The following is a 24,308-nucleotide window of genomic DNA, read 5'->3' on the forward strand; positions in this document are numbered from 1 at the left end:
TCACGCTCAACCCCAGCCACACCAATGCATGCAGTGGCTCACGATGCAACCATCACTAAATCACGCCTCATTGTTTTGCCTTGATAGGAGAAGAGATGCCAGAACGCCCGAGAGAGGGCACGGACCAGAGGGGGCCCGCCACGCCAGGTGGTCCTAACAGACGCAGAGCAGCAGGCGTTGGACATCAGCCGCACACTGGAGTGCCTGTCCGTGGCGGATGCCGAGGCTGGGATTGCACAAGCGGCACTCATGATGGCGAATGATCTTAGCATCACTTGGCATCTGCAGCAATTCAACATCTGTCCACATGCCTAATATTGCTTTCTGTTCTCTCGCAGGGCCATCTGTGAGCACCCTGAGCGTGGAGGGCGATTCCTCAGAGGACCTGCCGGTCTCTGAGGGTCCATCGTCACATCTGAGCTGTGCATCTCGGTGGGTCCCTGTCCTCACTTAGTTGGGCTTGCACATGGTGAGTCACCACGCACATGTGAGCACGAGCAGAAGCTGGTGGCAGGGGCAGCCGTGGAGAGTCCGCGTTGGTGGGAGCAATCTTCTCCAGGCTCTGCTCATCTGGACCCAGATGCTGAACCCTGGGGGCCAGCCATAAAAAGGAGAGTCATCGAGGGGCAGCAGCACATTGCCGAGGTACTGGAACAGGTGCCGTGCGCACTCTCCACAATCGCGCAGAGGATGGAGGAGTCCAACTCCTGCATGAGGGGAATGGTGGCACAGTTACAGGAGGGTATCTCCGAGATAGTGTCACAGGGACATGAAGGCATCTCTGAGATAGTGTCGCAGGTAGGTGTGGGAATGTCTGCGAAGGCTAGCCTCCCTCGAGCGTCAAGCACGGCTCAACAATGAGTCCATTCAGGCCCTGACAACGGCCGTTCGGATTCAGGGTGAGCAACATTCTGCCGCCTTGAACAGGCGGACAGATACTTTACAGGTGGCCTTCCAAGGCCTCACACAAGTCCTCCAAACTGCCGTCCAGCAGGGTAGAAGGAGTGAAGTGGGTCTGGGCCACGAGAGGGATGATGGTGAAAGGGGACATGGAAGTGGGGATGCCACTCAAAGCGCTCCCACATCTCACCCGTTGCCCCCCTCTCAACCAGTACCCGCAATGCTGCCCCCTCTCCAGGTGGCCGAGTCTGCCCCTGCACAGGTGCAGATGGAGCAGTCTTTGGAGGGGCCCTCACCGGCACCCAAACCCAGAGGGCATCGGCCCAAAGCATCTCATTGGTCAGGGCATGGACAAGAGCAACCTGCCACTACTTCAGCTGAAGCCACAGGGGTAGCACCACGTAGGGGTTCCCGGATACGCAAGGTGAAGGGTTTGTGAGCACAAAGGGAATGCACAAGGGTGTCTAACAATTTGTCATGTTTTTTATTTATATTTGTTTTATTTCACATGTACATTAAATATTATTATTATCACCACTACTGCCACGTCTTGCCCATTCTTGACTGGCTTGTGGAATAGGTCCCTTTCATGGGGTTCACCATGAACACGCACACTTGATGCCACCCATTGTGTCACCGCAGAGTGGGTGTAGGTGTATTTGCAGGGCTCTTCTGCGCAGACAACTGAGAGACATCGGCGATGTCCCCGGTGGCACCCTGGAAGGATGCGGAGGAGAAGTTGTTGAGGGCAGTGGTGACTTTGACAGCGACAGGTAAGAAGATGGTGCTCGGGCCAACCGGGAGCAGCTCGGCATGAAGGAGGCTGCAGATGTCCACGTCTACATGTCGAGTGACTCCAAGCCTCCGTGTGCACCGCTGCTCAGAGAGGTCCAGAAGCTGAGCCTCAGTCTGTGGACCCTGTGGCGAGGGTAGTGCCCTCTGCGACGCATCTCTCTCTGCGGTTGCCCTCCCTCCTGCTGTGCAGGTGGATGTGTCACAGCACTTTGTTGTGGGGCTCCACATGTCAGAAGTGGAAGGCGTGGCCGGCGAGGCTGGTGATGCTGTTTGCCCTCCGAGGAGGTCATGACTGCAGCTACGGCGGCCCCCATCCGGAAGTTTGAGGGGGTCCGCAAGGTAGGTAAATGTGTCTGGACACCGGGGTAAGTGTGCAAGTTTGTGAATTTTATTGTCGGGGAGGGTGGTGGAGGCCAAACTTTGTCCAAAGTGACAGAGTGGCCTCCTGCAATGAGTGAGGGTCTCCCCCCACCACCTGTCAAATGGACCTTTGCAGCTGCCACAGGCTGATGGCTGCAACACGTCCATTTGAACTGGGAACGTTTCCCCCAGTACGGGAAACAGTCTCAGTTCATTTCAAAATCACATCCCTCCTAAAATATCAGGTCAATCAGGTCTGTAAACAACCTGAAGTATCTGTTCAAGTACTTTAAGTGGCACCTGGCCGGCTTTAATTGCCGGCGGGAGTCCCACATGCGAGGGCTGCGCGCGCATGTGAGCGCGTCACTGGGGAACCCGGAAGTGGGCGGGTTGGAGCCGGGCTCCAGACCCACCCCGGGAATCCTGGATTTTCCCAGGCCCCCCCCCGCCACCAACGCACCTGATCGCGGGTGCGAAAATCGAGTCCATGTTCTCTGATTCAATCAACTTCGGCGAAAAATGGGTAGAAACCCTAGAGAAATAGGAGTTGCTCGATGAGAAAAGACCAAGGTGCATCTAATTCACCGTCTACCACCGATACAATAATGTAATAGTTGACTAATCATGGCAATCACTCTCTATCAATTAGTCTGCAACAGACCCAGGCATGAGGTGAGGAAATCCCCCAGTGATTGAAAGCTTTAGAGTCCAAAATCATCTGTTCCTCCCAAGCATGCTACACTTCCCAATTGGCCATTTACAATGCTTCTCCAGGGGTTCTGACGATCGTCTGCTGAAGTTATGGCCGATGATCGGAAGAACAAACGTGGAAATTCCAGGTATCCGTTATAACAAAATGTTTCATTAGTACCTCAAAAACTCTCAAAGAAAAAAGATAAAAGCTAAAAATATTCGTTTTGGAAAAAGTGTAACTTTGTAGAGAACAAAGACTCCTGAAAGACTCAAGGGGGGGAAAATTCGATAGGGGCCGTTTTTGGGCGTAGGTAGCGTGATGTGCTATTACCCTACGCCCAATGGCCCCTGCGCAGGCAGGACGCAAGTTTCGACCCATCCGAGGACTTACCTGCAATCAGCGTTCCATTCCAGGCTTTGCACGTGGAATCAATGCAATTCGCACTTTTCACCACCACAGGGAGCTCAATCTTTTAAAGGGAGGATGTTTCTTAGAAATCTCTTAAAGGTAGGTGGTACGTGTTATTTGCTGCATGCAACAGTCTACTGTCTGCACGGAGCCTGAACAGAGATCAGACATCGCACACGTAAAACACAGATGCAGGTCACATCCCTATGTTTACACACTGATGAGTTATGTTGAAACACTGAATAAAGGTTGCACACTACTAAATCCCACATCCTCCAATCTGCACGCCAAGCCTCACCAACTGCCAATCTGAGTTGGTACCAGGCCTGCGAGGGTGCATGCACCAAGGTTCTCTGCTGATGCACTAGAGACCTTGGGTGCAAGAGGTGGACAGAAGGAGGGACATCCTATATCCGCAGGGAGGGGTGGGGGTGGAGGGTGCAAGAGGCCCTCCAGACATATACTCAAAAGGCAGTGGGAGGCAGCGGGGGACGAAGTCAATGTCAGGCGCACAGCATCATGAACATGGATGCAGTGCAGGAAGAAGTTCAATGCTTTGACATCAGTGGTCAAGGTGAGTGAGGTCAACTGTCAAGTGGCGTCTCCCACCAACTGCACCGCACACTATACCCCCCATCCCCCACATACCAACAAACTCTTTCCATCAGTACTCAACTCTGCCAATCAGATGTTTCCTCTCACCCTTACACAGTAACACTGTTGCAAGCCACTCACAGGTCACGCACACTGGCAGCTATTCAACCATGACAGGCACATCACCCAGATACACGTCCCGCTTTCTTGCAGGAGAAGGTGGCGCATATCAAGAGGCAGCAAGTGGCAGTGGCATTTAGCCCCTCCAGCCTGTTCCGCCATTCAATGAGATCATGGTGGACCTATGACTTAACTCCATATACCCGCTTTAGCCCCATATCCCTTAATACCCTTGGTTCACAGAGATCTATCAATCTCAGATTTAAGTTTCACAAGTGAGCTAGCATCAGCTGCCATCTGCAGAAGAGCCTTCCAAACGTCTCCCACCATTTGCGTGTAGAAGCATTTCCTAACTTCACTCCTGCACATCCTGGCTCTAAATGTTAGGCCACGTCCCCGCATCCCAGTATTCAAGTCTAGGAGACTTCCAAAAACAGTTACAAATGTCTCGGCAGCCAGAAGCAATAATCCAGTAACTAACCTGCAAATCCTGCATGGCCCCTTTAAATAGCGCCGGTCGGGGGGTCCTCCAGGCCGTCTAAGACACGTTCAGATGGTCGGGGTTATGACTGTGCGTTGAGTTGAGCGTTAGACACCATTTTGGCACTTATCACTTTAAATCAGCGTTGCACACTGATTGAAGCCATTTTCTCCCTACTTTACGATTCCAGTGTTTGTTATCTGCGCCTGCGCTAACTCCTATACCAAGATGGCGTCTGGCGCACGTCACACTGGAAACGTGCCTGCACATCTAAGACTCCATCTTGGATGTTGAAGAGGCCATGTACCTCCGAATCAATGGGCGTCACATGGCCCAATTTAGCGCCCAAGATATTTTGAGATACAAGTCTAGAAACTACCATTGCCGATATTAGCAGACACTTAACGTGCATATGACATTCCTTTATCTGCTATTTTCCTACAATTCAAAAGTGTTTCGTTGGCTGTGATGCACTTTGAGGCGACCTGAGGTCATGAAAGGTGCTGTCTAAGTGGAAGTTCTTTATTTTAGCAGATGCAATAACCATAGGTTAAAATAACAGAGAAAGTTAAATGCTCGTCTCCTAATACTGCAACAGTAGTTTCTAGACCACAGTTTTAACCAGTTATGTTTATAAAACTCGAAAAGATTATACTATCTGTGACATTTTTTGTTATCCCCTATCCACTTTGCTTAGTTGACATTCCAAATATATTGTTCCCTACACCAGACTAGTGCCAGTACTCATACTGTTGTGCAAGGAACTTCTCGATCCTGCAAAAAAAATGACAGTAGTTGATGGCTGCCCTGATGGCTCAGTGCGTGAATTGACTGTGTGATGTCGGGTATTGAGCCATACCAAACTGTGAGGTTGCCAGGTTCAGTCACTGATCCATACTAAATTAACTGACCTCAGCCAGGGCAATGGGGGAACTACATTTGATCTCAATGTCTTTGGGTTAGAGAATGGAATAAATCACCAAAGGATCCCAGTTCTAATCACAAATGAATGATAACCACTGGAAAGTGATGTCTCTGGAAATTATGGACTTCGCTTTGGTGCCTCCAATGAATGAATACACTGCCAACACTCGCCATCTAGGCTCATGCAGGAAGAATGCCAATTGAGCAAGGAACTGGACGGACTCAAGCAACCATATAATCATACCTCAGTGTGAATCACTGCCCTTCAGCCAAAAGGGAGAAGAAGGAACTTGCATTTATAATGCACTTTTTATGACCTCAGGATGTCCCAAACATTTCACAGCCAATTTTTTAAAAAGTAATTTTCTTTTCAAGTGTAATCACTGTTACAATGTAAGGGAATACAGCAGCCAATTTGCATGCAGCAAGATCCACAAACAACAATGAGATAAATGACCATATAATCTGTTTTAGTGAAATTGGTTAAGGGATAAATTTTGGCCAGGACACCAGGTGAACATCCCTGCTCTTTTTCAAATAGTGCCTCGAGATCTTTCACATCTACCCGAGAGGGCAGATGAGGCTTTGGTTTAAGGTTGCATCCCAAAGATGTTGCAAATTCCCTCAATACTGTACTGAAGTGTCAGCCTAGATTATATGCTCAAATCCTGGAGTAGGACTCAGGCGAGAGTGCTACTACTGAGCCAAGGCTAACACCCGAAACAAAAAACACATCAGTCATGTAAATTCCATAGCAAATTGAGGTTGTACTTAAAGATTAGCTTATTACTATGAAATTAATTTTAAACTAGCATGAATACATTGGCCATTGGAATATATTATATGTAGGCTGTGTAAGTCAATTATTTCTCATCTGTCATTAAAATTTGTTTAATTGTGCTTCCAGGTTACCAATTCTCTTGATGTGGGAAACACGGAGATAGCCCATAGTGCATCTCAGACTGCCAAAACATTGAACATGGCAGCGACTGTGACTGGAATATTTCTTTTAGCGATGTTATTAATTTTTGCCGCTCTTGGTGGTATGAGGATATTTGCTCATTTATAAAATGTTTCCTTTGTCAATCTCTTTTTAAAAAGGATTACTACATTGAAAAGCATGACTCACATCTTACTTATTATATCAAATAATTTTGTATTATGAAGTATATTTTGTCCAGGAACTTTTGATTCCTTGGTTCACCTGCGTTGTGCACGCTATATACTTTATTAATTCTGCTCTTCCACAATGTATGTAGATACCTGTTAAAATACAACTTCATGAAATATACTGGCCTCAATTTTGATCTCCCTATCACCCTATTTTTCAATGGGAATGGGGTGGTAGCAAGACCAAAATCACAAACTAACACTTGCCACCGTCTTCCTGCCTACTGCCATTTTCGAACAGGCCTCAATCTAGCTGGCCAGGCAGGAGCCTCATTAAGCCATGCAAATCAGGGTCCTCTGACATAAATAGGGCCACAGTGGCATTCTAGTCTGGGAACACCCACTCAGTGCAGGACCACTCACTGCCCCCAAGCGAAAAGCGGCCACAACCAGCGTCTCTTAAAGAGATTGATGGAGGCCAAGCTGAGAGACCTAAAAAATAGGTTTGGTGAGGATTCTTTGGTGGCAGGATGAGTATCATTGTAAAACCACTGCCTCACCATTAATTCTCCCAAACATTAACACCCCACCCCCACCACAATTGGCCCGGCCTTCCCCTTTAATTGATTTTTCCTAGCTCATCTCTGTGGCTGGGCTGACGGATTTTCTGACCCCCCGCCCCACCCCACCACCTCCATAAAGGCAAACTGCCTATCAGCACTCACCGCTTCTATGTAAGTGAGGCTCGACCATTAAAATGGTACGGGCCCCTCTCCAGCTACGTCGAGCCATTGCTCTGCCCATCGCCCGCCTGATGTACGCTCCACTTCAAAATCACGCCTACCCATTTCTGTTCTCTTTCTGTAGCACAACAGACGTACGTTAATTGATGAGTGCACATGTAGGAGATCTACAAGCTACAGTGGTAATTACCTCCAACCATTATGTAATAATTGGGAATCATTCTTGACTTGTTCTAACCATATGATGGTTAAAGTCATGTGCTGGAACAAGGTTGATTCCTTTCCCTTGCTTAACACTATCAGTTAATGAAATACATGTGAATCCTTGAAACTCTTAACATTCAAGCAATTTATGGAGATGCAGATAACTTGATTATTATATCATTTTAAACACATGATAGGAAACGTTTAATTTCATTTGTACTTTCATCTAGTGCTTAATTGAGTGCTAAACACTAATATAGAGGAATAGAAAATGCTGGAAATACTCAGCAAGTCAGGCAGCATCAGTGGAACACTCCCTCAGAACTGCACTGAAGTTGCAGCCTAAATTCTGTACTGAAGTCTCTGGAGTAGGACTTGAATCTACAACCTTCTGACTCAGAGGCGAAAGTGCTACTACTGAGCCAAGGCTCAACCTGGGCTTAATAGCCTCAAATGCAAAGCTTCATTATGGCATTTGAAATGCTTTTTAATCATATTTGAAAAACAAATAATAATAGTTCCAAAATAACTGAATTCATTAAAGAGAATAAATTAACAATAACCTTGCAACTAAGTGGGCTGCATTCTCCCCTGAACCACCACCTATTTTGGGGTGGATTTAGAGCATAGCATGAAGTAAATGGGTTCTTAGAGCTTTAATTCTGCTGCAATTTTTTAGTGGCAGTTTTTTCTCCCGAAGAAAAAAAGATCCGTATCATTCGAGGCCCATCGGGAACCCAATTTGCCACATATAAATGGAGTCAAGAAGGCATGGCTAACCGCTCCAACCCAGTTCCTCCAATTTCCACCTCAAATAATTACCACCACAATACAGGTGACGATAAGAGCCGCAGAAGATACTACATTGAGGAGGCCACTTTGTGTGTTGCTACTGAAGGTAGAACACATGGAAAGTAGCAATTCCACAGCAGCAGCTTTTCAGAAATTAGTTCATCACCTTAACAAGTAGAAATGAGCCTCTTGATCCCTATTATATACAGTTTTTTTGATAATCCAGGTATGCCGATTAGAAACTTACAAACTAAAACATGAAAGGTGCAGCGTACAGACACAATTATGCACTTCATCGTCTATAAGGTACTGTTCAGGAAAGTAGTACTCTTTGCCAAAGAAGTTACCAGTTACCCCCATAATTCACATGCAAAAAGATAACAAGGTGATGAATGCCATCACTAAGAAGATCACCAAACAGAAATTTGCCTTTAACCTCCCCCAAACACTTCTGTCACAGTGGAATTTAAAGTGGTAAATGCTCAGATAAAGCTGTGGTGGAACTCTTTGACCGTTAAATTCTATAGGGGTTGACTGAAACTAAATTGAATGCTGTAAGTGTCCTCCCTTCTGTATCATGTTGTCCACTATACCTTATATGAAACTTACACTAAATGGAAGAGCAGGAACAAAAGAAAAAACCTCATGGTAAAATAAAAGACATAAGAAAAAAGGAAGAAATATAAAGGAGGTTAAATATTTTATAACACTTTCTAAAGTCCTACCGAAGTACAAACGGACACACGCACACCCATTTACATGGCAACGAAGAGATAATATAGGGTTCTGCCTTCAATCCAAACCAAACACCAGACATATCTCTTTATACATATGGGAGTAGAAATTCATCTGAGCCCATTTATGAGCCCAGAATCGGCACTGCACAAGCAGCGCACGCCCCAATTGGGAGGCCCAAGGCTGGCCTAAAATTGTACCTCAGGCCGCATTTACATTTTATGCATGAGCTGCCGGCGTTGCCTCCACAGGCAGTCTGCGCATTGCAGGCTGATGGTAGAGTCCAAGTTTGAAGGCGATCATCTGAAGATGTAGAACTCTCAGAATCCAAGGGTTGAAGAGAATCCAGGACCTGGTGGTGGACAAGGTAGATCTGGGCCTGGTGGTGGTGGTTGTAGAAGGCCAGGGGCCAGATGTCAATCAAGGAAGACTAGCAGCTCAGCTGCCTGCCTGGTTTGCACTCAGGGTTGGAGCATGGTAGACAGGATGGAGATCAGGGTCTAAGGGCTGACTGGAAGCAGGGATAGCTGCTTGAAATATTTGTTGAATCTTTACATCTGTGCAAAATCTGCATATATAACCACAGACAATTTGTTCACATTTCTCATGGTGAACTGCTCTCTCCAGCCTGGTTTCCATCATTGTAATTGCATTTGTGATTCCTGTAAAACATTTTGTAAAAAATAAACAAACAGAGGTAAAAACTTCATACTGCTTTTTTTTCTGAATGTGGCAAATCAAATCTGTTTTCTTTCCCTTTTTATTCTTTTGTCTTTTTATAGTTTAAGGACACCTTGTCCCAATTTTTTATGCAAATCTTTAACTGAACCCACCTACCACAGGAAATGAATTGTTATAAAGATCAACCGTAGCATAATTTCCAAAACTGGTGCCACAGAAAGAAGACGGAAAACAACTTACTCTGCATTATTCACAAGATCATCTGAAGATGCCAAACTCACAGAGACTCATGCCTGAGCCAGTCACAACCTATCTGGGTTGGTCGATCTTTAATATGCTATGTTGCTGTTTGCCACTTGGAGTAGCAGCTATGGTATACTCCACTCAGGTTAGTTTTGAAGAATATGATTCTTTTTTTCTCCAATGTTGTCCTCTCCCCTTTTATTCCCAAGGGTGTTGACTTCCTACTGGGGCACAATTCCACAGATGGAAATTTAAACAGAGTGCTGAACAGAAATCAACTCTGCAAACATTAACTATTACTTATCGAACATGTTTTGGTTTGATTTTTGAAAAAAGCTAGAATGCTGTAAAATTATCGCAGCTGAACTGAACATTTAGTGAACGTTTCATTAAGGGATGGTTTGTAGATGCCAGTTTGTAGAATTGGTGAAATATTGAGAAGGTGATCCATTCCTCCAATATTAATACCAAACCTAAGCTTCTATTGGTCCCCAATTATTTCTAGAAATCAGAAAGGACTTATTTTGTGGTCTAAATGCAGTCAGGTATTAAGATATGTTTGCTGCATATTCTCCTCATATACTCCTGGAAAGTATTCAGACGGTTTTGTAGTATTGAGTACTCAGAGCTTGCGACGTACGCATGTGTACTGGCGTTCCGATCAAGAAACGGACAGAAAATGTTCAAAAATTGATCTTTTTTCTTTTCTTTTGTGGAACCAGAAGGAGCAGAAGTGTTCCTCCTGGCTCCTCAGAAAAACTGCAGGGAAATACTCGCCGTGCCTCGGCGTCACCTCCCCCGCCCCTCCACCCCACCCAACCCTGAGGACCGACCTGCAGGCCTCTGCCGGGGACCCAGCCGGCTGACATTCTTGAGGCCGAAGAGCAGCGAGTTGTATTGGGATGACCATTTGCCGCCGCAGCTCGCCTGTCAAATGCAAATGAGGTCTGGGCCTGAAAACAGTGGCCGCCTCTTCAGCACTGGAACGACCGGCCGATCGGCCACCCAAAAATCAAAATCGACCCTGGGTTGCTTGAAATTACAAAGCGTTCCATTTCCTAACGGGTAAATATTAGGTTCAACGCGGGCACAAAATGGGCAGTAGCGGATAAGCCGCCCGTTATACACCCCATCCGATTTTGTTTTCCGTAGATCTGCTACCACCCGCTTTGCACCCGTGTTGAAACCGTAAATGACCCCCTTGGACTATTTTCACTGGAGCAGGTAAAGCTAAATAGAAAGTTAATAGAGCTTTTTTAAATTGTGACTGATTTTAATAGGATGAATAGGGAAAGACTATTTCCTCTAGTTGCAGAGTCTGCGACGAGGGGGTCATTAATTTAAAATTGTTACTAAAACAGTGAGGAGAGTGAGGAGGACAAATTTCTTTATTCAGAGTGTTGTTGGAACATGGAATGTTTTGGCACAGGGAATGGTTGAGGCAGACACAACCATATCCTTTAAGGGAAGTTTGGATAGATATTTGAAGCAATTGAAGAAACAGGGCTATGGATAGAAAGCAGGATTAATTTTGGGTTTCTCTAGGAAAGGGCCAGTACAGAGACAATGGCTTCTTTTTGTGTCATAAACTTTTATGGCTGTGTAGGTATAGGTGGTGCAATGTATTTTACAGCTGTTCCTAACCCACATCCAGCAATCCCACTTTGACGTTTGCGAGGGCTCCAGTAAGTGATGTATTTTTCAGCATAAATGCTTGTTAACTAGTTGTGAAATGCCTAGTAAGGGCTATTTTGCAGCCCTTTTGACATGTCTCCTTTTTTCATACTGCACCTCAGACAAAAAGGTGCCGTTTGGTTATACAATTTAATAACTGGACTTCAATAAAACTTTCAGCATTGTTATCTATATATAGTGGAATCTGGTTGTATCAAATATAGTTATTACAAATCTACTGGTCTTACAAACTATTTCCCTAGTACAAGTTGAAATTCTATTAAGAGTTCAAAATGCAATCAGATAAACAGCTGGTGTTACATCTACGCACAGTGGAACGTAGGAAAATGGTTCTGTTGTCTTACATGGTTTTAGTCAAAAACTTGTTTCTTAAATTGAGCTTTCTTTAGACAACAGAAAACAATTATGCTGTATATATGACATTTTCTTAGCTTAGTCCATATTCCAAATTTAATGGCCCAGAAATTGCTGGAGGTGGGGCATCTCGCAGCGAGCGCCGTGAATTGGATTTTTTTTACCTCACCCTTCTGATTGTATTATTTTTGCGCCACAAATTGCTGGAAGTGCGAGCTGATAACAGGGCATCTGGGACCTCCTAAATGTAGGGTTCAATGCTCCATCTCCTTAGCCAATTAAATTTAAGAATCGAAAAAGAAACATAACAAACGACGGAGAAGGAACTAAGGTAAAGTAGAGTCAAATTAGATACATAAAGAGAAATAAAGAGAGATTGCTTTAAGAGAGAGAGAAAAGAGAGACAGAGAGGAAAAAAAGAAAATTGTAAAATGTAAAATTTAGAAGTTCTCTCGGAACAATTTACGTCCTGCAGGAGTGACACTCCACAGTTTCAATTGTTCCCTTTCTGGGCCTCCAAGGTTGAGTTTTATGTCAGGGCCATTAATCACGTCATTAACAGGGTCATTATGACATGAAGTACCAGCCCTAAATGTCTGCGACGAGATTCATTTGTTTTTACGGCACAAATCAAATAATTTCTTGACACCAATGGGGGCGTTGACGGCGAGCTCCCACCTTTGAGAGGTTAATGGGGGAGCAGCGCAAATCGTCCAGCAATTCGTGGCGATTCTCAAATCACGGCATATCTCTTTCTTGCCACAAATTACTGGGTTTTTTACGCACTAATAATGGCCGGCACCATAAACTCACCGTTATTTTTCCAGCAATTTCTGGGCCAATATATTTTAAATAAGACTAGGAAACAGAATAACTCAACCAGGGCTCTCACTCCTTGATCACAGTCCCGTAACACTTGCATGTGTGGATGTGGAGTGATGATAGGATAATCCTTGGCTACGATGCCCTCCCAAAGTTTAATTCCCTGCCAAGACTCACCATCCGGGTTCACGCATGAAGCACAAATGCTTGAATGAGCCCCAAAAGCTGCTGGTACTCCTGGGACCATGCCACAGCGAAGTCATTGTCCTCAGGGCAGATTGGAAAAAGCAAGTTAGGCATTGTCTGTATAACACTTTGCAATGTAAACAAAATCATTAATTTCTATCAGATTCATTGATCATCTTTCTTCCTGTGAAATTTTTAAACTACCAACATAAATAGGTTGGACATCTACATTTCTTCCAGATAGACTGTGCCAGGTCAGTCCTTTATCATTTGTCATTGTGTTTTCAGGTTAGAAATGCGACTGACTTGGGAAACATAGAAATGGCCAGGAGTGCATCTGAAACTTCCAGACAATTAAACATAGGAGCAACCGGGATTGGCGTGATGTTTCTAGTAATAGCAATAGTCATTTTTGCTATTAACATTAGCAAGACAGAATCCGTTCAGCTGAGATAAAACAAAAGAATTGCAAAAGAATTGAATGGGAGAGCAATTCAATAATTCTGTATTTTGTTATGTATTACTTTGGATTTTTCATTCTCTATGCTCTTTACATTAAATATTTTATTAATTCTTATTTCCTGTAATGTGCATTTGTTAAAATGCAGGTTTACAAAATAACTGATATATTTTGTTCTCTCTTTAGTGCAAAAGATTTGAATTAGTTGGTATGTACATGTATAGGGAGATACCCATATTGTAATGTAAATTACTTTCATTGGCTATTTGTGAAATAATTGAATATAATTCTTGTCCTGTAACAATATTGCAATGATTAAAGTGATGTGATGGGGACAAAATTCTCTTATGTAGACTGTCAGATTACATTGTGCATGTGAATCTGTGGAACTCCTTTTGTCAATACTGGTGTGCAACCCTGAGCATTCTCCCAAATATGTAAACAAGCTAGAGGGACAAGTAACTTGATTATTATACAATATGAAACTGATAATTTTATCAGTATTTTTATTGTATTAGTTGGATACTGTAAACTAAATAGTTGATTATGATTGACAGATTATTAAAGATGGGGCAATCAAAGAAAAGCTAGTTTTTTAAAAACCAGCTTTGAAGGTAAACCTGGTGAAAAACTGGATTTCTAATTTTGTGCTCACACAAACTTATCGACGGGAGGAATTTTACCCTTCCATGGCCAAACATTGAACAGGCATTCAGAGACCAATGAGATGAAGGTCTTTAAAATAACTAAACACACAGGATTTGAGGTATGAAAAGGGTAACCAGCTTGAAATGCCTTCTTGATTACAGCATCAAAAAGACTTTGTATGAGATTTATAACTGTGAAATAACTGCAACTTCATTAAAGAGACTAAAACACTGATGTCCTTAGAATATGGTTTATCGATCACTCCTGAGGAACATACTTCACATCAAGCTATTGAACATCAATTGCCACCAAGGGACCGGAAGAGTAACTCACCTGTACCTACGTCATCCATTTATCAACAACTTAAACTCATTGATGCTACTGCACTTCTAGAATCTAGATTCTGTTATATTATGCTATTTTAATCAAAATTATTACCATATTATGCCTATTATGACAAATAAATTGTGGTTTGTTTAATAGTCGACAATTTTCTTATTATTTCTGTGCAGTGTCCAAACTGACTGGAAGTTAAGTAGTAACTCTTAGCAGTGCTATTATATTTGAATTTGTTGCTGTCTGTGAGTCATTTTATTTAAGTGATTATTATACAGGGGAGACTCAGAACTCGAAAACATTTGGCACCACAATACGACTAATCATAAATACAAATACAAATCAACTGCTCCCGCATGTCAAAGGGGGGAAAAGACACTTCCATAGGTTTGACCTTCCACACAAGTATTTTGTGTTATGTTCCTACCTCTCTATTATCATTTAGTACACAAGCACCACTTTTCTCTCTCTCCTCTCTCAGTCACACACTCATACACACAAACAATTAGCCAAGGAATTCAACTATTTGCGATGTAAACAACTACTTTTATTCAGTCACACAAGTGGTTTCATTGAAGCCAAGTCGACAATACCAGGGCGCATGTCAAATGATTAGAAAATGAGTATTTTCTCAGAAAACCAAGTCACAGATTAAATGTAAAAAAAACACATTTCTCATGTGAACTATAGCTCACGGTCTTCATCAGCAATTCTTCTTTCAATTTTAAAACCCGCACTTTCCACTACCAGAGGAAGTTCCATCTCTTAAAGGAAGGATGTTTTTTAGAAATCTTTTGAAGGTAGCTTGTACCTGTTATTTGCTGAAAATAACAGTTTACTGTCTGCATGGAGTCTGAACGGAGATCAGACATCGCACACGTAAAACACAGATGCAGATCCCATCCCTATGTTTACACACTGATGAGTTATGTTAAAACATTGAATAAAAGTTGCACACTACTAAATCCCACTTCCTCCAATCTGCACGCCAGACCTCACCAATCTGCCGATCTGAGTTGGTACCAGGCCTGCGAGAGTGCATGCACCAAGGTTCTCTGCTGATGCACTAGAGACCTTTTCCGTGCAAGAGGTGGACAGAAGGAGGGACATCCTATATCCGTAGGGGGTGGGGGGGGCGGCAAGAGGTCCTCCAGACATATACTCAAAAGGCAGTGGGAGGCAGCGGGGGACGAAGTCAATGTCAGGCGCACAGCATCATGAACATGGATGCAGTGCAGGAAGAAGTTCAATGTTTTGACATGAGCGGTCAAGGTGAGTGAGGTCAACTGTCAAGTGGCTTCTCCTACCAACTACACCCCCCACTACACCACCCATCACCCACATACCAACAAACTCTTTCCATCTGTAATCAACTCTTCCAATCAGATGCTTCCTCTCGCCCTTACACATTACCACTGTTTCAAGCCGCCCACCACAACTCACAGGCCACATACACTGGCAGCTATTCAACCATGACAGGTACATCACCCAGGCACACGTCCCGCTTTCTTGCAGGAGAAGGTGGCGCATATCAAGAGGCAGCAAGTGGCAATGGCATTTAGCCCCTCGAGGCTATTCCACTATTCAATGAGATCATGGTGGACTTGTGACCTAACTCCATATACTGGCCTTGGCCCCATATCCCTTAATACCCTTGGTTCACAGAAATCTATCAATCTCAGATTTAACATTCACAAGTGAGCTAGCATCAACTGCCATCTGCAAAAGAGTGTTCCAAACGTCTCCCACCCTTTGTGTGTAGAAGCATTTCCTAACTTCATTCCTGCACGTCCTGGCTCTAAATGTTAGACTATGTCCCCGCGTCCTAATATTGAAGTCTAGGAGACCTCCAAAAACAGTTACAAATGTCTCAGCAGCCAGAAGCAATAATCCAGCCACTAACCTGTAAATCCTGCATGGTCCCTTTAAATAGTGCCGTGGGGGGTCCTCCAGGCACTCTAAGACACGTTCAAATGGTTGGGGTTAACATTGTGTGTTGAGTTGAGCATTAAACGTGCGTGCGCATCCAAGATGCCATCTTGGATGTTGGAGAGGCCGTGTAGTGCCAAAACAACAGGCACTACACGGCCCAATTTAGCGCCCCACTTTTCTGGTCAGTAGTTCCTCTGATCCTGGATAACTCTATCTTAAGGAGGATTGGCTGCCTCCCTTTCTGTCTCCATTACTAGATCTTACACAACTGACTCTGGACCATGTGTTCACTTGCCCTTTTGTTCCCTAGCTAGACATTAAATCATCAGCTTGACTCTTGACCCTCTCTCCTTATCTGGGATTTGGCTAGGAGGGCTGCCAATTAAATGGGCTACTGCCCCCTCCCAGGTGCGGAGGGGGGTCATTAGAAGCTATCTCCTGCTGTCCTCAAATGAATAGGACAATCCTGATGTAATGGGGGTGATTTTAACTGGAATTTGTATTTGGACAGGCAGTGGATATAGTTTATAGTATCCCTCCCACCCGGTAAGTGGCAGTAGCCAGTTTATTGGCAGCCCTACTGTCAAAACCCAGAGCAGGGAGAGGATCAGAGGTTGAGCTGCTGGCTTCCTGTCTAGCTAGGCAAAATCTCCTATGGAAATCCAAAAGACTCTACTGCAAGCAGACACCAATGGTCTGAGTGCTTGCCGGTGAGCATCCCTTTAAATATCAATTCCAATGGCCCTTTAGGTTTTACTCAGCAGCTTAAATGCTGGGCAGGATTGGGTTTCTGCATGTTAAAATTGTATTGCTGTCTTAATAATATAACAGGACCCCGATTTGAATGTATTCATGAGGTTCCCGCCTGCTTCAGACACCTAAAAATGCTGCACAGTGAAGATGACGATGGATGGGAGTCTAGCAGGAATGGGGTAGTAAGTCTCCCAATGCGATGTTAACTCCATTACTGCCCCATCCCTGCCAGGTGCAGGAGAGTTAATGGGCTCGATTTTAGCAGGCCTGCGGGTTCCCAGCGGGTGGTCCTCCGGGAGCGTGGAAAACGCGGACGGCTAATTGCGTGCGTCCCCCGCGCGATCGCGGGATAATTGAACTGGTTAAGCCCTGCTTCCGGGTTCTCCGCTCCCCAGCTGCGTGCCGGCCGGCTGCGCATGCGCAGTACCGTCGACGCGATGTAGGAGCTCCACTTAAAGGGGCAGTCTCCCAAAGCCCCTCCTGCTGCAATCAGTAGGCTAGAGATGATGGCTCACCCGAGGGGAAAGGCTGCGCCACGTTTTTCAGACCTTGCGCTGCAGCTGATGCTGGAGGGCGTGAGGAGGAGGAGGGACACGCTCTTCCCCGTGGATGGACGCAAGTGCCCTGCCGCCGCCACCAGGAAGGCATGGGCAGAGGTGGCGGCGGAGGTCAGCAGCAGGATCAACATCCCAAGGACATGGGAGCAGTGCCGCAAGCGCTTCAATGGCCTCACTAAGTCTGGCAAGGTGAGTACACCAACGCACCCTCCCACAGCCCGTCCCCACCATCACGCCAAACAGATCACAACCCCTCCTGCAGAGCCACCACTGCGCTCCATCAGCAATCCTCACAGCCACTCACTCACCATCCTCGCCGTGCCCGCAAGTACCCACCGTCCCTGTCCCCACCCGAACACTACCACACACCCCAATCCCCATGCAATGGGATGGGCATGTGGCACACGCATCCTCCCATCCATCTGCCCCACACTCAACCCACCCACACCGATGCTCGATGCATCTCACTATGCAATACGCACCCACTCACACATCTGTGTTTTGCCTTGACAGGAGAAGAGGAGCAAGAACAATCGGGAAAGGGCACGCACCGGAGGTGGCCCACCGCATGTGGTAGACCTCACCGACGCAGAGGTGGAGGCGCTCGACCTCGCCCGCACCCCACATTGCCTGTCGGTGGCTGATGGCGAGTCTGTCGCTGCAGAAACGGCCGGTAAGGGAAAGCTGACACTCAACACCCATGATCGCGAGTGACCGTATCATCACCTGCCATCAGGCGCACCGTAACGTTGGTGCACATGCCTCATAGTGCCCTCTGTTCTCTTGCAGGCCCGTCTGTGTGTGAAGCGATTGAGGAGGGCGATTCCTCAGAGGACATGGCGGTCTCTGAGGGTGCATCGTCACATCTGAGCCAACCATCCACCAGCGCAGAGACACGCACCTCGGTGGGTCCCCCTCGCCAACTAGTTGGGGTAGCACTTGGTGATTCACCGCGCACGAGTGAGCATGAGCAGACCCTGGTGGCAGGGGCAGCCGTGAAGGGTCCGCGTCGGTGGGAGCACTCATCTCCAGGCTCTGCTCAGCCGGACCCAGATGCTGAACACAGTGGGCCACCAGTGAAAAGGAGAGTCGTCGAGGGGCACCAGCTAATTGCTAAGGTACTGGGAGAGGTGCCGCGCGCATTGTCCACAATTGCGCAGGCGATGGAGGAGTCCAACTCCTGCATGTGGGCATTGGTGGCGCAGGCACAGGAGAGTACCGGTGACACAGTGTCGCGGGTAGGTGCGGGAATGTCTGCGGTGGAGGACAGGCTGGCCTCCCTCGAGCGTCACGCACAGCTCCAGATCGAGTCCGTGCAGGCTCTGACAACGGCTGTACGGATTCAGGGTGAGCAACATTCCGCCGCCATAAACAGGCTGACGGATACACTAGGGGTGGCCTTGCAAGGCCTCACACATGCCATCCAAACTGCCGTCCAGCAGGGTGGAAGGGGTGATGTGGGCCGAGGCCACGAGAGGGATGATGGTGACCGGGGACATGGAAGCGGGGACGCTTCTCAAGGCGCCCCCACGTCCCACCCGTTGCCCCCCTCTCAACCAGTACCCGCAATGGTGCCTCCTCTCCAGGTGGCCGAGTCTGCCCCTGCCTCGGTGCAGGAGGAGCAGTCTGTGGAGGTGCCCTCACGGGCACCGAAACCCAGGGGCCGTCCACCCAAAGCATCTACCCGGTCAGGGCGAGAACAGGAGCAACCTGCCACTACCTCTGCTGGAGCCACAGGGGTAGCACCACGTAGGGGTACCCGCAAAAGAAATCCAAAGGCGTTATAAGCACAAAGGGAATGCACCAGGGTGTCTATTAATTTGTACACTTTTTGTTTATATTATCTCACATTGTACATATTAAATACTATATTTTCACCACTCCTGCCACCTCTCGTCCATTCTTCCGCGGCCTGTGCAATAGGTGCGTTCCGTGCAGCCCATCATGACGGCGAACACCTGCTGCCGCCCATTGGGCACACTGCTGTGGGTGCAGGAGTACTGGCAACAGTCTTCAGTGGAGGGGGCTGGTATGGCCGCTCGCATGTGCAGGTGAGGAGATGCGAGCGCCTTGCACTGTCTGACTCTAGGAGAACCGTTGACGTATGAGTGCCTCCCTGGCCCGGCGAGCATCCCGGTGAGTCGTGGTTCGGTGCATGGGTCGTCCACCATCCTCTGGCGCGTCCGCGTCCTCCTCCTCCTCCTCCTCCTCATCGCCGTCCTCAATGTGGGTGGCGGGTGTGGACTGGGCCTCCTCCAGCGGCACCCCTCTCTGTTGGGCCATGTTATGCAGGGCACAGCAGACAACTATGATTCGTCCCACTCTGAATGGTGTGTATTGGAGCGCTCCCCCAGAACGATCAAGGCACCTGAAGCGCATCTTGAGCAGCCCTATGGTCTGCTCAATTGTAGACCTGGTAGCAGTGTGGCTGTCATTGTACCGACGCTCCGGCTCGGTGATGGGGTTCCTCAGAGGCGTCATGAGCCACGTGTGTAGGGGATACCCCTTGTCGCCGAGGAGCCAGCCGTTGCCGGCGTTGGGTGCCTGCAGGATGGGCGGGACGGTGGACTCCCTGAGGATGAAGGCATCGTGGCAGCTGCCGGGGTATCTGGCGCACACGTGTAGGAATCTCTGGCGGTGGTCACAGATGAGCTGGGCATTCATGGAGTGATACCCCTTCCTGTTGCTGAACAGCCCTGGCGGAGGTGCCCATATTGCGATGTGGGTGCAGTCGATTACACCATGTACCCGTGGGAAGCCAGCCATGGCATGGAATCCAACCGCCCTCTCCATCTGGCTGCGCTCGTCCATGGCGAAGTTGATATAGTGCGAGGCCCTGCGGAACAACCCATCGGTGACCTGCCTTATGCACTTGTGTGCAGACGACTGACAGACCCCGGTGATGTCCCTGGTGGCACCCTGGAAGGATCCGGATGCAAAGAAGTTGAGGGCAGTGGTGACTTTGACGGCGACAGGTAAGAAGATGCTGCTTGGCCCATCAGGGAGCAGCTCGTCGTTAAGGAGGCTGCAGATGTCGGCGACTACCTGGCCATTGACTCTGAGCCGACGTATGCACTGCTCCTCGGAGAGGTCCATGAAGCTGAGCCTCGGTCTCTACACCCTGTGTGGAGGGTAGTGCCTCCTGCGATGCATCTCTCTCTGCGGTTGCCCTCCCTCCTGCTGTGCAGGTGGGTGTGCCACAGCACCGTGTTGGGGGGCTCCACGTCTCCGAGGCGGACGGCATGGACTGCGAGGCTGCTGGGGCTGGTCATGCTGTTCGTCCTCCGAGGATGTCAACGCACCACCCATCTGGCAGGTGTTGGTCTGAGGGGTTGTGCAGGGTAGGTGGGTGGGTCCTCGCACTAGGGCTGCGGTTTCACGTCGGTCTGTCCTCTGGCTTGGCGGGGGGTGGTGGAGGGCAGGGGTTGCCCTACGTGACGCGGTGGCCTCCTGCGTGGGTGAGGGCTCTCTCACCCGCTGTGGAGTGCACCTTGGCAGCTGCCACAGGCTGCTGGCTGGAACACGACCGGTTGAAGGGAGACTGTTTCCCCCAGTGTGTGAAACTCACTGCCTTGAAGCTAAAATCCCACACTTCCTGTTTTGACAGCTGCTTCAGCTCATTTAATGACCTCAACAAGCAAGGTAAGTCCACTCAAGTGGAACCCCGCTGGCTTTAATTGCCTGCGGGATTCCCACCAGCGGAGCCGCGCACGCAGCCCCGCACGTCAGCGCGGCACCCGGAAGTGGCCGGGATCTCGGCGCGATCCGGTCACGTGACTGGATATCGGGATTTTCGGGGCCCCCCCGCTGGAAACCCGCAGGAAACCCGACGCTAAAATCGAGCCCAATGAGTTTGGATCACAGAAAGATCTAAATGGCTTCCTTTGTCTAAAGTTGGAGAGGTGTGCATGAAGCATCATTCTCCAAATTAGTTCGTCTGGCTTCAATGCACATCTTTCAACACTTTCATTCAGAGAAATTCCTGAAATGTGACAGCTACTTACTCATCTTAATGGGTTGGTTGGTTTGTTTTGTTTGACAAATTTGGTCTTGTCCCTGAGATATATTACATATTGTTCGATTTAATTCTTGGAAATGGCCTCCCCCTCCAGGGCTGACGCCACCTCATTAGCTCTCATTTCAGCTAGGATTGTCGCAGCTTGTGAGTATGCCAGAATCCTTACAGCTGCAGTACAAATTCTTTATTCCTGGCCAATGCAATGCAATTTTATTTGTTGGAAGTGCAAGAATCTTCTGGGTGTGTGCCGCTCTCAAACCGGTAATAGTAGTGAGGGTGACGCCACCTCGAAGGAGTGCAGTCCTGACCATGGCAACATGGGGCAAAGGACTGCCGAGGTGGGGGGAGGGGGTACAGTGAAATGTAGAAATGCAGTCGTCATAGGGGATTCGATAGTCAGGGGGACAGACAGGCGTTACTGCGACCATTGACGTGAGTCCCGCATGGTATATTGTGTCCCTGATGCCAGGGTAAAGGACATCATGGCGAGGGTGCAGAACATTCTGCGAGAAGAAGGGGAACCGCCAGAGGTCATGGTCCATGTGGGTATCAACGACATAGGAAAGAAAAGGGATGAGGTCCTGCAGCTAGAATTTCAGGAGCTAGGGAGGAAGTAAAAAGCAGGATCTCATTAAAGAAATATTTCATAATAATTCAAAATTCCCAACAAATATACATACCCTTGAGGAATAAAAACTCCACAAGAAAAGTGATCCAACCATGGCTAACAAGAGAAGTTAATAGAAGTATTAGATTAAAAGAAGAGGCTTAGAATGTTGCCAAAAATAATAGTAAGTCTGAGGATTGGGAGGGTTTTAGAAATCAGCAAAGGATAACCAAGAAATTGATAATGAAGGAGAAAATTGAATATGAGAGTAAACTAGCAAGAAATATAAAAACAGATTGTAAGAGCTTCTGCAAGTATATAAAAAGGAAGAGATTAGTGAAAGTAAACATGGGTCCCATAGAGACTGAGACAGGAGAAATGAGAAATTATAATGGGGAATAAGGAAACTGCAGAGACATTAAACAAATATTTTATATCTGTCTGCACAGTAGAAGACACAAAAAAATATCGGAAATACTGGGGAACCAAGGGTCTAATGAGAGGGAGGAACTTAAAGTAATTAAATTTGTAAAGAAAAAGTTTTCGAAAAATTAATGGGACTAAAAGCCGACAAATCCCCTGGACCAGATGGCCTACATCCTAGGGCTTTAAAAGAGGTGGCTGCAGAGATAGTGGATGCATTTAGCTAGTATGTAGCAAGCCCAACAAGAGGAGGAGCAGTTCTGGATTTGGTTTTAGGGAATGAAGCTGGGCAGGTGGAAGGAGTATCAATGGGAGAGCATTTTGGTGGTAGTGATCATAATTCAGGAAGATTTAGCATAGTTATGGAAAAGGATAAACATAGAACAAGAGTAAAAGTTCTCAAATGGGGAAAGGTCAATTTTACTAAGCTAAGAAGTGATTTAGCAAAAGTGGACTGGAATCTACTTGAAGGTAAATCAGTGTCAGAGCAGTGGGAGGCATTCAAGGGGGAGATTCAAGGGGTTCAGAGTAAACATGCTCCCACAAAGAAAAAGGGTGGGACTGCCAAATCTAGAGCCCCCTGGATGTCAAGGAGCATACAGAGTAAGATAAGCCAAAAAAGGGAAGCATGTCAGACACTGGGTGCTCAATACTGCAGAAAGCCTAGAGGAGTATAGAAAGTGCAGGGGTGAAATTAAAAAGATTAGGAAAGCAAAGAGAGGACCTGAAAAAATACTGGCAATTACAATTAAGGAAAACCCAAAAATGTTTTATAAATACATAAAGAACAAGAGGATAACTAAGGAAAGAGTAGGGCCTATTAGAGACAAAAAAGGTAACCTATATGTGGAGGCGGAAGATATGGGTATGGTTCTTAATGAATACTTTGCATCTGTCTTCACAAAAGAGGGGGACGATGCAGAGATTGTAGTCAAAGAGGAGAAGGAATGTGAAATATTGGATGGGATAAATGTAGTGAGAGAGGAAGTAGTAAGGGGTTTAGCATATTTGAAAGTAGATAATCTTGACATCAAGGCAGCATTTGACTGAGTGTGGTACCAAGGAGCCCTAGTAAAACTGAAGTCAATGGGAATCGGGGGGAAACTCTCCAGTGGCTGGAGTCATACCTGGCAGAAAGGAAGATGGTAGTGGTTGTTGGAGGCCAATCATCTCAGCCCCAGGAAATTGTTGCAGGAGTTCCTCAGGGCAGTGTCCTAGGGCCAACCATCTTCAGCTGCTTCATCGATGACCTTCCCTCCATCATAAGGTCAGAAATGGGGATGTTCGATGATGATTGCACAGTGTTCAGTTCCATTCTCAACCCCTCAGATGATGAAGCAGTCCGTGTCCGCATGCAGCAAGACCTGGACAACAACCAGGATTGGGCTGATAAGTGGCAAGTAACATTCGCGCCAGACAATGGCCATTTCCAACAAGAGAGAGTCTAACCATCACCCCGTGTCATTCAACGGCATTACCATCACCGAATCCCCCACCATCAACATCCTGGGGGTCACCATTGGAGAGCTGCACTCTCCACTTGCCTGGATGAGTGCAGCACCAACAACACTCAAGAAGTTCAACACCATCCAGGACAAAGCAGCCGGCTTGATTGGCACCCCATTCACCACCCTAAACATTCAATCCTTTCACCACTGACGCACCGTGGCTGCAGTGTGTACCAGCCACAGGATGCACTGCAGCAACTCGCCAAGGCTCCTTCAACAGCACCT

The 24,308-nt window shown here is 47.0% G+C and overlaps 1 long non-coding RNA gene across 1 annotated transcript; it reads right to left on the reverse strand.

Moving 5' to 3' along the window:
- Positions 1–8,810: 8,810 nt before the first annotated feature.
- LOC137301310 (uncharacterized) lies at positions 8,811–13,231 on the reverse strand. Its single transcript, XR_010958267.1, has 3 exons — positions 12,833–13,231; positions 9,782–10,005; positions 8,811–9,522 (listed from the first exon to the last, which is right to left on the reverse strand). It is a non-coding gene; the product is annotated as an uncharacterized lncRNA (long non-coding RNA).
- Between the last annotated feature and the right edge of the window lie 11,077 nt (positions 13,232–24,308).

This window comes from Heptranchias perlo, chromosome 33, assembly GCF_035084215.1.
Source record: "Heptranchias perlo isolate sHepPer1 chromosome 33, sHepPer1.hap1, whole genome shotgun sequence".
In the NCBI taxonomy this organism is placed as follows: Eukaryota; Metazoa; Chordata; class Chondrichthyes; order Hexanchiformes; family Hexanchidae; genus Heptranchias; species Heptranchias perlo.